A 17,398-nucleotide genomic window follows, 5' to 3' on the forward strand; every position below is an offset into this window, starting at 1 on the left:
TCGTTCTTTCTTGGAAAGCCGACGGTAAACTGGTAGAAACTATATGTACATTACATTGTATCTAGTTCCATCTCCAACTCAGGATGATATTTATTATCTCTCCAGATATAGTCGTATTTGTAGCTAATGCTGCTGCAATAATATTATGTTCAATATAATTTTACAAGTACATATATCTTCTATATATCTATGTCTTCTTAATTACTTAAGTATTCCTTAAGCCTTAAGTGTATAAGGCATTAAAGGTTTTGGAGTAAAAGCCTTTCAAAATGCGGTTCTTGGCTATCGACTTTGCTCCAGCGCCTCCTCAAAACCTGTCCAATCTCGCTATTCTACGTCCTTGCTGGTCCTTGCCTCTATTTCGTTTTCTGTCCACTACAGCTTGCCACACTTGCGTCATTTTTCTATTATCATCCATATGGACCATATTACCAAATCACGCAAGTTGTCATTGTTCGACTTTATCTAAGACTTATACAATATTACATTGTTCCCATATAAAATCATTTATCAATTTATCGCTTCTCGTCATTCCCAAAATCGATCTTATCCCTATATTTGACAAAGTGTTTCAGAATAAATAAAAAACTATGAAATTTGAATAATGGTGTAAGTTTTGTACCACAAACGATAAGCTATAAAAATAAAACTTGTAAAACTAACAGAAAGTGACCTATAAAATGTAGCCAAAAAGTTACATTGTCAGTTTGAGGTACAGTCTTTTATAGCTAAGGTGTGAAGTGAGGTAGAAATCACACATATAAGTATATAAGAAGAATATACGAAATGCTGCCAAAAATATTAGAACTGAACCCTAAGTAATCAAAACGTTTATGCTTTTGTGTTTATGCATTGTGAAAAATATAAAAACAATTTTTACTTTTAATTAAACATAGTCGTATGCCGAAATTACTGCATGCTATAAGAGTAAATACCAGACGTATGATATCCACACCTACCCCTGGAGATACGTTTGGGCCAATGAGCAACTGAATCCTGTGTAGTAGCGTTATCTGGTCTCAGTGCAAGAGAAGATTGAATTTTATTTTTTTGCTGCAAGGTAGGTCTATATCTTTTTCTTTCTTTTCCTGTGCGCGAGAGAAAACTTGCTTGCTGTTGCCTAAATGCTTTTAAAGGTATAGCTTTTTCTTTCATAGCAGTTTAGTCATTTTATGAAGAATCCGTGCATTTATGACACGTATGTCCTGTATCTAAGTCATAATAGGAAAAAAACAGCTCTCTTTGGAATTTACTCTAAATTCAGTTCGGCCCATCGGTTCCTCGAAGTATGGATTTGGTAATGGGATAACAGTGGCTTCTTACATACCAGAGAAGAATGAAAATGTTCTACTAATATCTACTATGCACTATATACTATCATAAAAAAAACGACGCTTAGATATGGTAGATTATTTATGCGCTTAATATAATTGTGCTCATGCTACTCGATATTGACCAATAGTACCTTTTTATAGCATGATAAATGTGGCTACTATAAACGCTTTTGTATTTTATAATAGTAATAATCTTGATTCCTCAACACCACGTAAATAATTTCTACTAACAAATCTCCCTTTTGAATGCACATCAAATTACCGTGCTATTTTTATTAATTTACGGAGGGCCATTAGACTGAGGTTGTAAGAAATCTGTGGTTTGAAACCAGAACAAGAACCATCAGAGAGGGTGCCAGGCCATAGGTCGCTGTAATTGAAAAAGAACAGCAAAACGAAATACTTTTGTCATCATTGCGGAAAATATCAATATTTACAACATGTCCATGCTATATTATGTGCTACATGTATTGAAAATCTCCGTTAATAATATATATTTAGATTTTGTGACGTTTTACAACAAATAGGTATGTTTTTAGATATTTGTTGTAACTTTTTGTTAGTGAAACATTCCTTTTTTATTGCATTAAAGCATCAACCCGAAAATACTTACATTCCTACAGAAGTTATTTGTTTTCTTATAAATAAAATGATTGAAAAGTTTTTTGTGTTTATATTTAGTTAAATAATTAACAAAGATAATTACTATTTAAATGGGAATAGGCCACAATTAAAGGTTAAAATACGTTTATTGACGTTTCAATTTCCACTTCGAAAATCGTTCTCAAAATACAAACATTAGTAAATTAAACAAATTTTGTTTTTTGTTGCTTAGTGAAAAATTCTTCTAATAATTTAATTTTATCTGACTCATCTATATTGACAATTCAGACATACATTATACATTTTAAAGTAGACGACTTTAAAATGATATTGCCAATATTGTTGAGTTGCGTTCCTGGGACGACTTTACTTATAAGATAGTTTATTCGATTACATGAAATCAACTTTAACTTGATAATATCCGTCAGAAAAGATCATAACATGTAATTCGTCTTTAAAAAGACAAATACATGCCATGATGACAGTAAAATTCTCCTGTTAGTGATTCCATAGTAAATTATGAGGGAAAAACCAGGAAAAAACCTCATAATACTATCCCGACATGGTAAGGATTTGACTGTGCATTTAGTTTACCTTCAATAAACACCAAATTCCGATTTTATATGTTTGTTATTTAAAAAACATAAATGATGTATTCTCTAATTCCTCGGCAGAATGTAGTAGGATCTGGTTACTCATATTGAAAGAGAAAGTTATTAAAAGGAAAATACCAGTATTGGTAAGTCAGTAACATATAGAGAATACATCATTTATGTTTTTTAAATAACAAACATATAAAATTGGAATTTGGTGTTTATTAAAGGTAAACTAAATGCACGATCAAATACTTACCATGTCGGGATAGTATTATGAGGTTTTTCCCCGGTTTTCCCTCATAATTTACTATGGAATCACTAACAGGAGAATTTTGCTGTCATCATGGCATGTATTTGTCTTTTTAAAGACGAATTACATGTTATGATCTTTTCTGACGGATATTCTCAAGTTAAAGTTGATTTCATATAATCGAATGAACTATCTTATAAGTAAAGTCGTCCCAGGAACGCAACTTAACAATATTGGCAATATCATTTTAAAGTCGTCTACTTTAAAATGTATAATGTATGTCTAAATTGTCAACATAGATGAGTCAGATAAAATTAAATTATTAGAAGAATTTTTCACTAAGTAACAAAAAACAAAATTTGTTTAATTTACTAATGTTTGTATTTTGAGAACGATTTCCGAAGTGGAAATTGAAACGTCAATAAACGTATTTTAACCTTTAATTGTGGCTTATTCCCATTTAAATAGTAATTAATTTAAAATGCCACAAGAAAATAGCTTCAGAACAAAATTAACAAAGATAGCACAATATCTAAAAAATGACAAAAATTAGAATTATTTAAGTCGAAAACTGAAAAAAGTGAACTCGGAATTCTAGACCGTATGTGAGCACTAATGTACCTAAATTTTACTGTGAAGTTAAAGTTATTGTACATTTGCGTCTGTAATTTCTGAACTGATTTTGTAAATTTCAAAACCTAAGAAGTTATTCATTGCAAACTGCTCGTATGCCGTTAATGGGCGGTTTATAGTTGTCTCATTAGAAACGATGTATTTGAACATTAGTCTCAGCGCATAATTTGCAGTAATTTATATTGTTCGCTTGTACACGTCCAGTCTAAGAAGAAAACTTATTGACTACATGGATGCTCTATCTAATAACGTTAATAATTTCTAGTTAATTCTTTTTTATGCAGTAAAGCGTAACAAAGATAATTTCATTATTTTTTGTCAACACATCTCTTATGATCTCAAGCCGCAGTCGTCGACAACAAAAAAGAAAGCGTAAAAATAAATTTATTCTTTATATCTGTCTCAACAAAGGACTGCATTCATATTATTTTAATGAATACCTACAAATTATGAATGCAGTCACATTTTAACAATACAAAATTGAATATTTGATGGTAATCCAATTAAGTCTTCCTTTATAGGTGATGCGTAACTATTCATCACTAGCATTTACTAGGTATATACCGTGACATTTAGTTATATTTGTGGTATAAAAATATTATTGGTTGAGTGGAAAACAAACAATAGGATTTGGGTAATAAATGATGATAGTGCTCTTTCTCAATTGGATTTTTTTTGTATGTATTATTAAGAAAATATTAAGAATAATATAAAAGAGATAGATATTTTTATTATTATGTATATTATAGGAGAACAAATACTCTAAATTTAAATGCAGAATTATAATGTATATTTTATAGTATATATTGTACAATATAATTTATAGTATTAACTGTAGCATAATTATAGTAACAATTAATCAGGAATAGATTTTGCTTTTCTGCAACTTTTTATACTTTTAAAACCAAAGTGTCACAAACTAACATTTATACACATTATTTCACGTCCATGACTTCTATATCCAGAGAACCAGATCTGACCAAACAACTATTAAAGCTAATCCAAAAAATAATAGAACAATACAGAATTCCTCAAGAATGGAGATCAAGGGTCCTAATACCTCTCTTCCAAAAGGGAGACAAATCGGACTCGGAAAATTACAGTGGAATTAATTTATTAAACACAACTTTAAAATTAACAATCAAAGTGATAACAAATAAACTGAATGAAATTATAATACTAGCAGAATAACAACAAGGTTTTAGGTTGGGAAGATCATGCACCGACGCTATATTTATTATGAGGCAAGTCCAAGAGAAATCATTAGAACACAAAAAACCGGCATATCTATGTTTTGTGGACCTTAACAAGACATTTGAACTTCTGAAATTAAAGGACGTTATCCACTTATTGTACGCAAGAGAGATACCTCTACAAATAATCAAAACTATCGAAAATATGTTCAAAAACAAGACAATAAAAGGAAAAGTGGAAGAAGAACTAACTGACCCTATTGAAGCTGACAATGGGATAAGACGGGGAGATTCCATAAGTCCTCTATTGTTCAACCTAATTATGGATGGCGTAATAAAAAAAGTAAGAACTAAAAAAGGTTACCAAATGGGAGAAAAACAACTTAAAATAATCGGATATCCAGACAAATCAACACTACTCTCTCAAAGTGAAGATGATTTACAACATATGCTGCACCAATTTAATATAACCGCCAGAAAATTTAACATGTTAATTTTCCCAAAAAAGACAAAGTGCATGGGTACAACAGCAAGTTTACTAAGATGTAAATTGGAGCTGGAAGGTCAAATAATAGAACAAGTAATGAAGTTTAAATATCTAGGCATTACATTATCTAGCTACTTCTTCTTCTTCAAGTGCCCTCCCTGCTACGGAGTTTGGCAATCATCATTGCTATTCGTATCTTTGAAGCTGTTGCTCTAAATAATTGGTTAGACGTGCACTGGAACCAGTCTCTCAAATTGCGCAGCCAAGATATACGTCGTCTCCCCACGCTTCATTTGCCCTGAATCTTTCCTTGGATAATTAACTGGAGCAATCGTTACTTCTTCCCTCTCATCACATGACCAAAATATTTCAACTTTCTTCTCTTGATGGTGATCAACAGCTCCCGTTCTTTGTTCATTCTTCGAAGAACTTCACTATTTGTTACTTTGTCTGTCCAAGGTATTTTCAAAATTCTTCTGTATATCCACATTTCGAAGGCCTCTAGTTTATAAATATTGCTCTTGGTTAAAGTCCAAGTCTCTACTCCGTACAGCAGTATCGAGAAGATATAGCATCTAACCAATCTCATTTTCAGGTTTAAGTTAATGTCATGACTTCCCAGAATGTCCTTCTTATTAACAAAAGCAGCTCGAGCCTTTCCAATTCTAGTTTTTATTTCTTCTGTGATGTCATTGTTGTTATTAACGCTTGTTCCCAAATATTTATATTTGTGCACCCGTTCGATTTCGTTATTGTGAATGTACAGGTTTGCATTCAATCTTTGTTTTTATGAAATAATCATGAATTTTGTCTTCTTGACGTTCATTGTTAACCCCTTCTCTTCACTAGCTGTGACTACCTTGTTTAAAATGGCTTGCAGGTCTTCTACTGTCTCCGCCATTAAAACCGTATCATCTGCGTATCTAATATTATTAATTGGTTGGCCGTTAACTTTTATCCCAATCTCTTCTTCCTCCAATGCTTTCTTCATAATTTCTTACGAATATAGATTAAATAGCATTGGTGACAGCACACATCCTTGTCTAACTCCTTTTTTAATTTGAATTTCATTTGTTGTGCTATTTTCGATGCGTGCGACTGCTTTCCGATTATAATACAGAGTAGATATTATCGTTATATCGCGATTATGTCTAACTGTTTAGCTTCCAAGATCTCTAAAAGTTAGTCATGCTTGACGTTATCAAACGCCTTGCTGTAATCAATGAAATAAGCAAATACATCTTGATTCACATTCAAACACCTCTGTGTCAAGATGTTAAAGGCAAATAATGCTTCGCGAGTTCCATATCCCTCCCGAAATCCAAACTGAGTTTCTCCGATATCTTCTTCGAATTTTCTGTAAATTCTATTGTGAATTATTTTGAGGAATATTTTTAAGGTGTGGCTCATCAGACTGATGGTGCGATGATCACTGCACTGCTTAGCATGTGCCTTCTTGGGTAGAGGGACAAACGTTGATCTTAGCCATTCTTCAGGAATTATACTGTTTTCATAAATCTTGTTAAATAAGTCTACTAACAAGTGGATTCGATCTTCGTCTATCAACTTTAGTATATCCGCTGGTAGCTTGTCTGGTCCTGGATCTTTGCTATTCTTTGATGACTACACCGCTTGCATTACTTCTTCTTTGCTTATTTCTGGACCTGTCTCCTCTGGAAAATTATCACAAGGAGGCTGCCTTTGATCGTCAAACAGTTCTTTTATGTATTTCTGACAATGTTTTAGTTTCTCCTCTGTTTCCAGTATCATGTTCCCTTGTTGGTCTATAAGTACTGTCTGCTTCCTTTTTCTATTGTTGATCATTTCTTTAACTTTCTTGTGAAGATAGAACGAATCATATTTGGCTTCCAAGTTTTCAATCTCCTTACATTTGTCTTGTAACCATTGTTTTTTAGCGTCGCGGATTTTTCTTTTGATCTCTGTGTTAATTTGCTTATACTGTTCTTCATTTTTGCCTTTCGATAGTCTTCGAGAATTCATCAATAACAAAATTTCGTCACTCATCCATTCTTCCTGTTTCTTTGGTTTTTCTTTTTTCAGAATATTTTTAGCGGGCTCCAGCACGTTCTTTTTAATAATGGCCCAGTGTTTATTAATGTCTAGTCCTGGTATCTTCTCTGTCTTTTCAAGTTTTTCAAGATTTGCCTGAATGCTTGTTTCTACCTGATGTTTAATTGTTTCATCATTTAAACGATTGATATCTATTACTTGTTTGGGCTTAGGTGTTTGTACTCTTTTAAGTTTTATTCGGAATTGTGCCACTATTAGATTGTGGTCTGACCCTATATCTGCTAGCTACGGAAAGCTTGAAACTGAAGTAGAAGATCAAGTGAATAGAGCAAACAGAGGCGCAGGCTGTCTGAATAAAACAATATGGAGAAATACAAATATCGGGAAAGAAATGAAAGGCAGAATTTACAAATCAGTCATTAGACCGATAATGACATACGCGACAGAAACACGACCTGACAGAGAGGACAAAAACTCTGTTAGAAACAGCAGAGATAAAAAAATTTATGACAAGACACTATGGGACAGAAATAGAAGTACAGATATACGACGTAGATGCAAGGTGGAGAACATTAAAAACTGGGTAAGAAATAGAAGAGTAGAATAGAACGATCACAAAAGCCGAATGACAAGTTAAGACGGCAAGAGACGGTTCCCCAATAGGAAGACGATACAGAGTTTTGTCTACATAAAAGAAGAAGAAGAGGAAGAATTCTATAAAAATATACAAAAAACACAAAAAATTCGAACATACGTAATACGAAGTAATCGGTTTTAACGCTTTCTACGCCATCCTCCGATACGAAGTTGTCTCTACTCTTTGTCAATCCGCTGGCTATCTTCCAAATCTCTTTGTTCGTGACTGCATTTTGCTATCCAGTACTTTACGGTGTTTTTTGTAGGTTGTTTTTTACTTTTATTCATTTTATAATTTCCAATGTCATCATTAACTTACTCTAAATATTTCCAATATCATCATTAACTTTATTCTGATCTCAGTTTTCCAAAGCAATAGATTTTGGATAAGTTCAATTATTCACATACAATTCAATTCAATGGACTTAATAACAAAATACAACATTTAATCAACAATGAGATTGAATACAATCAATTTGTGCTTATAAAAATAGAAAATTGTTTAACTTTAAATTTGATCTCAGCATCAAAAATCTTTCCAACGTCCAATTTTCTGCTGATGAATTAAAACTTCTTAACCTTGAATTCTAACTTATCCATTCCACATACAAAAAAACTCTTTTTTCTTCCCTTAAATCTTAATTATTTTACCTATATGAGCAATATATCTTCTTCTCTGTTCTATAATTCTTCTACTTCAATCAACAATACATCTTTACCCCTTCCTTTTCCTAACATGTCCATTAATAAAACCAAGTTTTTTCTAATCACTCTAACATCTATTAAAAAAAAAATTAGACAATCATAATCCCATATTTAGCAAAACATTACATTACTTATATTTTTAATAATAATCAGGAATAACCACGAAAAAAAAACGAAAGACTGTATTTTTATAAAATACTTTGTGACTGAAAACTTTTATTTAGTTTATAGATCTCAGATATGCAAACAAGTGTAAATTAAAGAACACAAGATTGTAACGAATAGCTCTGTGAGACAGCAAACTCAGTTAAACACAGGTTTAATTTAAATAAAAATATTTTCGAAATAAATATATAACAAACTAGAATTATATCCTAGGAATATATACATAGTTGTCAAATTTGACTTCGAATAATTGCATTTTAATTTAACTAAGTTCACACAAACAAAATTTTAATATCGAGTACTTAAAGGTTCAATTTTGTGTCCAGAGAGTCGCCCAGAGAGATCCGATTTTCAGCAAGTTAAATTTGGTACGAGATAGTACGATTTCAACACTAGGAAGAGGAGATAGCTAGCGGTCACAAAAGAACAGCATTTATAGTCTGGGCGGGTAGGGATCGTTTTTGTGAAGTTCTGAAAAACCCACGAAGTTTTACCTTGATTCCATGTGTATGGGGGAAGAACCTCGTGAAGAAATCCTAAAAATAAAAAAATCTAATTATAGAATGTGCACATGGAATGTTAGAAGTCTATTTGCGGCTGGGAAACTTGACAACGCAATTCAAGAAATGAAAATAATGAAAATTGACCTGGGAATCAGCGAAATGAGATGGCCAGAGTCAGGATCATGTAAGAAAGACGAAAGTGTATTATACTATTCCGATAACAGCACACAAGACCCGCATTACAAAAATTGTGTAGGTATATTAGTAACATCATAACTGAGTAAATATGTGACCAATTTCGTACCAGTCTCGGATAGAATAGTATTACTCCAAATAAATACTCAACCATTTAAAACTAACATACTTCAAATCTATGCCCCGACTGTAGACAGAAAATATGACGATGAAGTCTAGAAGTTGTATGATCAGATCCAAGACATGTTACAGAAACTTAATAAACACGAAATTTTATATATTATAGGCGACTCCAATGCAAAAATTGGGGAAGGTCGACGAGGTCAGACTGTAGGTCCTTCTGGTCTAGGACAACCTAACGATAGAGGACAGAGATTGTATGAATTTTGTAAAGAAAACGATGTGATCATTGCAAACACCTGGTATAAACTACCCAAGCGACGACTATACACTTGAAAAGCCCCATTTGATAATGGCAATAACCCTGAGTCCTCAAGAAATCAAATAGACTATATACTTGTAAATGAGCGTTTCCAAAATGCCATTAAAAAAGTCACTACATTTCCTGGGACACATATTGGATCTGATCATCAACCACTTGTAGCAGATATTAAACTAAGGTTAAAACGAATTCAGCGACAAAAACCAATGTACTTAACTTTGACGATATAAACATAAAACATAACATTAAAAAAGAATTTAACAATAGAATAAAAAACATTTTAGAACAACTAGAAGATCCAGAAGAACTATGGAGAGAATTTAAAAACCAAGTTAATGGAATCTCCACTAACAATGATTATAGAGAAAACTTAATCAAGAAAAATAAATGGATGACAGACGACATCTTGAAATTAATGGAACAACGTCGACCGGTAAAATGTAATGAAACAAAATAAAGACACCTGCAGAGAAAAATAAAAAAGGATATCAAATTAGCTAAATAAAAATGGATGAGAGAAAGGTGCGATGAAATGGAGGATGTAATATCTAAACACGACTTATTTAATATGCACAAAAAAATTAATGAAATGAGTAACATATTTAAAAAACGAGTCCCCTCTGTACTCGTTGACAATAATAACAAAATTGTAAATGAGCACGAAATAAGAAAAGAATGACAGCTGTATATATCAGAGTTGTTTGAAGATGACAGGAATAATATTGCCGAATTCTACCAAAACTGTACCGACGGCGCAGAAATTATAAAATGCGAGATTGAACACGCTATAAATAATGCTAAAATTAGAAAAGCTTGGTATGGTATGGTAACATAAAAGTAGTAGTAAGACTTTTTAATTCAATATATTATAACACCGGAGTGATTCCCACAGATTGGCTCAAATCCATATTTGTCGCAATACCTAAAAAACACAATGCAAGAAGCTCAGAATATCGATTAATTAGCCTAATGAGCCACACTCTTAAAATTTTCCTAAGAATACTTCACAACAGAATTAGACTCAAATGCAAAGAAGATCTTGAAGATATCCAATTTGGTTTTAGAAATGCTGTGGCAACCAGGGAGGCACTTTTTTAACTTAACGTCCTATTACAAAAATTCCGTGACCAAAGAAAATTCGATAAAGTGAAGCATGTAAAATTAATGCAAATACTGAAAAATATCGAAATAGATGACAAGGATATTCGTGTCATTAAAAATTTGTACTGGAATCAGACTTCTATCGTAAAAATTGGAGATAACTACACCGATGAAATCTCCATACAACGAGGAGTCAGACAAGGTTGCATTTTGTCGCCAACATTGTTCAATGTTTACTCGGACCAGTTATTTAAAAAGGCACTTGAGAGACAACCATATGGAATAAAAATCAACGGGGAACTACTTAATGTGATTAAATATGCAGACGATGCATATCTAAGTATAATTCTGTCAGATATTATTGAACGTCTCCAAATTCTGCTTGATCGTATTTACGAGGTAGGAGAGGAAATGGGCATTAAAATAAACTCAAACAAAACCAAATTTTTAGTGTTTAGTCGTGACCCACATCCCGATGCAAAGCTTTAATTAATCGGAGTCCAAGTTGAGAAAGTTCACAAAATAACATATTTGGGAACTGTGATAACGAACCAACTAGATCCAGATATGGAAAAAAACGTAAAATAGCAATGACTAAAACTACTGTTATGAAAATTAAGTCATTTCTTTGCAATAATCATCTCAATTTAGAACTAAGACAAAGAATGGTTGTGTTATGTTTGGTCCGTACTTTTGTATAGTGCAGAAGTGTGGACGCTAAAAGTATCGATCACGAACAAAATTGAAGCATTGGAAATGTGAGTTTATAGAAGAATGCTAAAGATACCTTGGACAGCAAGGAACATTAATGAAGAAGTACTAAGAAGCGTCAACAAAGATAGAGAACTGCTAAAGACTGTTAAACATCGAAATATGTCTTATCTGGGACATATAGTAAGGGGAAGTCGATATAAAATATTACAACTGATCCTTAAAGGCAAAATAGAGGGCCGTAGAGGTGTAGTAAGAAAACAAGTTTCTTGGTTAAAAAACATTCGTGAAAGGACACAGATATCAAATTCAGGACAATTATTCCATATTGCAGAAGATCGAGAAGTATTCGCAATGGTGATCGCCAACGTCGGATAATTCTGATATGGCACGCGAAGAAGAAGAATGGGGGAAGGAGGTGATTTGAGCTTAAAATGCCATGTGGTAATCTCTGTAATGTGAGTTAATCACCAATTGTTGTAAGCTGTATCCTGTGACAAGGATTTGACAACAGCGTAATAAGGTCTAAGTAAGACGACTTGGTTTTAAGTGGAAAATAAGCAGTCGAGTTTAAAAGGTCACATATTGTTATCATCCAGGATAACCTGAAGTCCAGTTTTGGTATTTGCTTTCATTTCTCCCAGGATTTGTTCAGCCTTAATTTTGTGTCTTTCAAAGGTCAGCTTTTGATTGTTTGAAGTTTGTGGGAGAACGTTTTTTTTTTGTTTAAATCTATGGCAACAAACTTTTTAATTAATTTATAAAGAAATAACTAGCCAGTGAAGCAATTAGTTTTGTTAAATTTTTCTATTTTTGCTCTCATCTTCTTGTTGTAGTGCCTATCCATTTCGGATGGTAGCGAACATCATGGCAATCTGTATTGTGCAAACTGCTGCTCTGAAAATATTTTTGGTTGTTGTGTTGAACCACTTATGTAGATTTTTCAGCCAGGAAATCCTTCACCTTCCTGGTCATTGTTTTCGTTTTACTTTTACTTGTAGAATTATTTACAGCAACCCATACCTTTCGCTATGTCTCATGATGTAACCGAGGTCTCTCGGTCTTGCTCTCATAACAAGTTTATAAATAAATATTTTATATATATTTTTACAAGTAAGTTTTATGAATCAGCTTATTGTCATATTTTAGTTTCTTTAAATTAAAATTAACCTTAGATAATAAATTAATAATTCAGAAAAATTTGGTAATTCATTTCGACATAATGACAGTTAGTACATCTTTTTGTGCCATTTGCAACATAACTATAGCTTTAAAGCCTATTTTATTAGAAACTTCAATGTAATGTTTGATCTACAAAACATCACAGTACCTTTCGATCATGATTTATTTTGCGATGATAAAAAATTCTGGTTTTTACCACATGGGTACATGGGTATTATTATTTTTTTGTAATTTTTTGACGTTTTGTTCAAAAGCCTAAGTTAAATAGTTTAAGTTATGATGTATGCACCACAGTGCACACCGGGACCAAACAGTACAATTACTGGTAACGGGTAAATATTTGATCAAATATTAATATTTTTTTAATTTTTTTGGGAAATAATAACACAAAAAGTTTTTATTAAATGATTTCATTTAAAACAGAGCTGGTCTTTACCAACACATAGAGTGAACATCACATTTTTCACAATTTATATGAGTCTTTGTCCTACCCGAAGGAAATTTTTACCGAGATGCAAAACTTTTGCCAATAAAAGTTGGAAAATGACCATATCGATTCAGTCGAATATCGTCTATTGATGCTTGTTTCTGTCGTCCTGTGCTTGTGGACAGTGTAGAAGGAGGCTGAAGGATGGTCGTCCGTCCAAAATGAGGGCTTCAGCTACATGCACCCGAAAGTGTAAAAGGTCTAAGACCATCTTTTTGGATACACCCAGTACCATTGCTTTTAACCTATATTCAAGCCAAGCGTTTGTATAAGCTAAATCGATAACATGAGTGAAAAGTCGAAGAGTCCACTTGCGACTTTAAATGAAAGTCCGGTAGAGAGTAATCAAAAAATCCATTTTATCGACACCTCCTATATGTTGTTCTGAAAATATTTTCTTATGGCATGTTAAAGTAATTATTATTTAAATGGGAATAAGACACAATTAAAGGTTAAAGTAGGTTTGTTGACGTTTTAATTTCCACTGAAATTGAAAACGATTTCCGAAGTGGAAATTGAAACGTCAATAAACGTACTTTAACCTTTAATTGTGGCTTATACCCATTTAAATAATAATAACTCTCATATGTTCATTGTAAAGATTTATTACTTCTGGTCCTGGAATATTGAAGAACTCTTCCGCCACCTCATCCTATCTTCTACACTGGTCCACAGTACCCACACTCATGTAGTTTGAGGCCATTAAAACCGCCTTGTTGTCAAACGATTTCGAAAGGATGACCCCTATGTTTGCACTTAGATGTTCCTAAGGAGTACCACGGCCTTGTCTTTTCATTTTCAGATCACTTAAAAATGGCAAATTTTCAAATCTGTCTGTTCGAGCAGTGCATAATGCATAAATGTGCTTACGTCTCAAAGTCTGGAGGCGATTATAATTTAAAAAATAGTTGTAAAAAAATAATCTGACGTTATTTTCTTTTATTCACTTACACAATTTCAGAACTACTGCAGCCCCCCGTCCGTAAACTTCTTTCTCTTGGGGACTGAGCTCTGTAGAAGAACCTTGTTATATCAAGAAGTCATACATTCTGCCACTGGTGTCACATAGCGCAAATACGTTTATCCCCCAAGGACATTTTTCCCCTTGACGTACTGTTTTACGTCTAGACGCGTTTTAAAAGGGAGCATTTATTCATTATCGCTTAATGTGTTTTCCAAAGACAATTGTAGCATTTTAAAGCGAAGAGAGTCGTAAGGTGGTCGCACCTTCTAAAATCTGTTTGTGCTATTGACCTGCTTCTCCTAACCCCAAATATTGTCCTAATCTAAAGAACCGGTCTCGAGTCATATTGTCTGCTACCATCCAATTAAGTAACTTTTTCTCACAGTAGCATCCAATATTTGTGTAGCTCAAGTCTCCCATTATGATGTTCAACCCTATAAACTTTTCTAATTCTGATGTTGTTGGCACAAATCAGGAATGTTGTTCAACTGCATAAAGATATATTTGTTTGGGTGTTAGCTCATTTTCTACATAACATTTATTAAGAAGAACGGCTTTACTACTTTTAATATTTTTTTGAGAGACAGTAGAGGACACGAGCTTACGTTCGATTACTTCATCATTTAGTACCTCTGAAGAATTTACTTTCTTGTCTTTACTTCTTTGTTCAGGCTGCACTTCCTTTAACGTTGTGGCAATTGTTTCATCAGCGCTATTACGAACGTCAAAATATACGAAAATATTATAACTTACTTACATTACCGACATTGTCTTATAAATATTACCATTTTCTTCGCGAAAATCTGTTTTCCATCCCTGTTTCAATGTCTAATAAGTCGTTTATCAATTCAATAAGTTCGGCGTGAGTCAACGGCTTTTTTTGATTCATTTAACTCATTGTTATCTACAAAAAAAACATGTTTTTACAAATAATCAACAAAAAGTAAGGCTAGACTTACCTAGTTCAATTTGACCGTTGAAACCCAGTGTACACCACAGCGCAGAAGTATTTAACTCACTTAAATAACAAAACAAAGTCAAAAATGCACTAAATAAACACTTTTATCTAAACCATAAACACACATTTATCTATACCAAAGAATTTTTCTAATCGGTTGGTAAAATCTGCAGTACAACAAAACAACGATCATTTAGAGCAGTGTATTGCCAATAGAAGTCATCCGTGTTCTCTATAACATTTTATTTTATTTAATCTTTTTTGCGCTAGATCACTGCACCTGCTTATGATAAACCTATGGTATGTTTGTACGCTCACATGTACACCGCGACTATATGGCAAAATCAAACTAAAATTTTGGTTAAGATGTCTTGAAAATGTTGTACACTTTAGTGTACTCTCGGACCGAAAGGGTTAATATACCTTTTATAAAGGAATATTATTATAGTAACAAAGTTGAACTAAAAAAAATGTTACATAGTTCATTGATGATTGTATTTACATTATTTATGGTAGAGAAATATCATGTTATAGATAATAAATACTAATTAAATTACTGGTACTTAAAGATCAATAAAGAAATAATGCTTTAATTTATTGTTGCAGATTGATTCACATTAATTGGTGGTAAGTAGAAAAATAATTATATCTAAAATAATATTTATATTATAAATAATATGCCTTTAGTAATTTATTATATACAGGGCATTCATAAATTATATAAACGATTACTTATCTTAATAATTAACTATTTTCTTCAGTAAAGTTCCAACAGAAACTTCTGCGTTAAAGATTTCTAGTTATTTGTAACCTTAACCCTCGAGCGGACGCGCCTATAAATATCGCGTGAGTGGACGCGTGGTGCAAATATGCTACCAGCAGCAAATTAAAGTTCTAGAACTGTTTAAATGGCTTATAAGTAAATAAAGTTTTAGGAAATTGTTTTAAATATTTATTAAACGTATATTTTACATAGCAAACAAATAAACAAACACTGTAAACATAAAAAGTTAGTCACTTTCATCAGTTGCCACTAAATTCTTTTTACATCGGTGACAGGTAATCGTAGTTTCACTGTGTTCTTGACAGACAAAATTATCACATTTGTTATACAATTGTGACGTAAATTTATTTTTCTGTCTTCCACATATGGCGCAACGTCCCCGCTTTTTTCTTGGTACATCATCTTTTTTCGCCTCTTCTTTAGGTTTGTAAGTCCTTAAAAATAACTGAATATCTGAAGGTAACGACGACATTTTAGACCTTCTCTCTAAGTGAGATTTCATAAGTTGAAATGATAAATTTTTAAGAAAAAATCTTCTTGGCCTCTTTGCGTTGTTTTGATTACTGTTATATAAAATCTGGGCATTTATTCCAGCAACATTGAAAAGAGCATAAAATAATGTTAAGAGCCACCTTCTGGTGTTTCGCGTAACATAATATCCCACACATAATTGGTCGACTGTATCGACGCCACCCTTGGTCTTATTGTAGTCAAGAATTATCTCGGGCTTTCCAGTTTTTTCGTCAATTTTTCCATCATCATGCATAGTAGAAAGTAATACTACAGATTTTGACTTTTACGGAACGTAAGACACCATACACACCTCTTTTTAAAAACCATGGCACGTAGATCCAATTGCACGATCTTTGTGGGGCAAAAACTCAGGAGGTATTTCTGATTTATTTTTTCGCAGAGTACCAATGGGTGTAATTTTTTGTTTCAAATACGAACATGCCAAAGGATAGCTGGTGTACCAATTATCGGTGGTCAGATTTCTATTAGTATCTTTTATATGCGCAACTAGTCTGTTTACTATATCAGATGGAGAGTTAGATTGACAGTAGGGCCCCTTAGGCTGTTTGTCACAGTAAACTTCAAAAGTACTGGTATAATAAGTTTCGGCATCGCAAAGCGCAAAAATTTGTAAACCATATTTGGCCGGTTTATTCGGGATATATTGGATAAACTGCATAATCCTCTAAAAGGTTCCAGTTTTTCATCTATGGTTACATAGTAACTGTGATTATAATATTTCTTACAGTTGTCTTGAAACTTGTCTAAAAATACTCTAATTGCCGCCAGTTTATCCAATTTTTTACGTTGTTCTCGTGTTTCTTTATCGTCAAACTTTATACATCGCAGCAATAATTGAAACCGCCTATAGCCCATGCAGGCCCATAAAATTCGCAAACCTGTTCCGTCATTTGTCCACAGTTCC

The 17,398-nt window shown here is 32.8% G+C and overlaps 1 protein-coding gene across 3 annotated transcripts in view; it reads left to right on the top strand.

The window, feature by feature from the left end:
• Nucleotides 1–17,398, top strand: part of nolo (ADAMTS-like no long nerve cord) — a 2,006,971-nt gene that overhangs the window by 425,656 nt on the left and 1,563,917 nt on the right. For all 3 annotated transcript variants that reach the window (XM_072535059.1, XM_072535060.1, XM_072535061.1), the window contains exon 3: nucleotides 15,783–15,800. The gene's annotated coding sequence lies outside the window, so the exon portion shown is untranslated. The remainder of the gene's footprint in view (nucleotides 1–15,782; nucleotides 15,801–17,398) is intronic.

The sequence above is a fragment of the Diabrotica undecimpunctata genome, chromosome 6, assembly GCF_040954645.1.
Source record: "Diabrotica undecimpunctata isolate CICGRU chromosome 6, icDiaUnde3, whole genome shotgun sequence".
NCBI lineage: Eukaryota > Metazoa > Arthropoda > Insecta > Coleoptera > Chrysomelidae > Diabrotica > Diabrotica undecimpunctata.